Raw genomic sequence first — 1,533 nt, 5'->3', positions numbered from 1 at the left:
CTTTCTGTTGTCTGTTGACATAGATATATTAGCGCATGGCTTCTTACATATGAGCCAATTTCAATAGTTGATACATGACAAGTGCACCATTGTATTTGGTGTGTATTTTATAAAACAGAGTCGCACAGATTAGGAATGAGGAAAAATCCTCGCTCAAATGCCCGGGGAAAAAAATGGAAAAATGATTTACAAAGAAAAAAAGTTACCGACAGACACAGTAAATTAATTAACAAATGAAGATTCGACTTAGAGTTCATCATCATGGTTGGAATCTTCACAAGGAAATATTACTAAGAATAAAACCTGAGCAAATGACCCACCAACCAACATGCTACTAATGCCTTTATTTGTCACTTAAGAACTTAGGATATTTATACCTTCATAATTCCGTTCCTCTGTCACAAGCAAAATAAGCAAATTCGAGAAACCACTATATGTCATTGTATCAAGAAAATTGAGTGCCATTTGAGTATCTTTTTCCTTGAGAAATCTTTGAACCACGATATTGAATGTATAATCATCTGGAGCTACACCACTCTTTTCCATCTCAATGAACAAACTTTGAGCATCATTGAGCATCCCCTCCTTACAAAAGCCATTGATAAATGTGGTATATGTTATGGTCTCGGGTTGCACCTCTTTTGAAGAAAGGCTGTAAAATAGTTCATTATTTGCTTCCAACAATTTTCCTTATTTGCACATGTGGTGAATAATATTATTATAAATCACAACATTAGCTCTTAACTCATTTCTTTCCATCAAATGAATCAATTCCATTGCTTCAGAAAGACTATTGTTAGCACACAAACCTTCAATTAAAGTACCATATGTGACAATATCTGACTTTGTCTATCAGTTTGCATGTCTTCAAAAATCTTCTTTGCATCCACAACTCTCCCAACCTTACATAGCCCACCTATAACATCGGTATATTATTAGGACTCAAGTCTCCAGTGTATCTAAAACACTTAGAGAGATTGATCCGGATTAGAAACAACCACATCTCTTTATCGCTGTATATTGGGAATAGAAAACCAACGTAAGGTTATCTTCAAAACTCTCTCAATTGAATTATTGGCAAGCTCTTTAGGGTTTTATACGCGTGAACGACAACGAGAGAAGACGTACTCGCTTCTCTATTTGGACAAAAGGTATGTGATTTACTTTTGTCAGTATTATTATTAGGTTTCAAATCCTTGTAGTTCATATTCTTAAAGAGTCGCATAGCCTCATATAATACTTTAGTCTTTAGCCCTGCAGTAACCACTAATCAAAGTGTTATAACTAACAATGTCTGGTTCCAGACCACCATTCACCATTGAATCAAAAACGCAATACCCATCCATTAACACATTGTATGTGATAGTGTTAGGTGGCACGTACATTTCTTCCAATCATCTCCTCTCAAATAGTTCATGCGCTTTTTCAACCTTCCCTTCTTTGCAATAAGTATGGACCAAAATAATATATGTTTGCACATTTGGTGAGATTCCTAGACTGATCATATCATGTAACAATTCAATTGCCTTGAAC

The sequence above is a fragment of the Coptis chinensis genome, chromosome 7, assembly GCF_015680905.1.
Source record: "Coptis chinensis isolate HL-2020 chromosome 7, ASM1568090v1, whole genome shotgun sequence".
In the NCBI taxonomy this organism is placed as follows: Eukaryota; Viridiplantae; Streptophyta; class Magnoliopsida; order Ranunculales; family Ranunculaceae; genus Coptis; species Coptis chinensis.
This window is presented reverse-complemented; position numbering follows the sequence as displayed.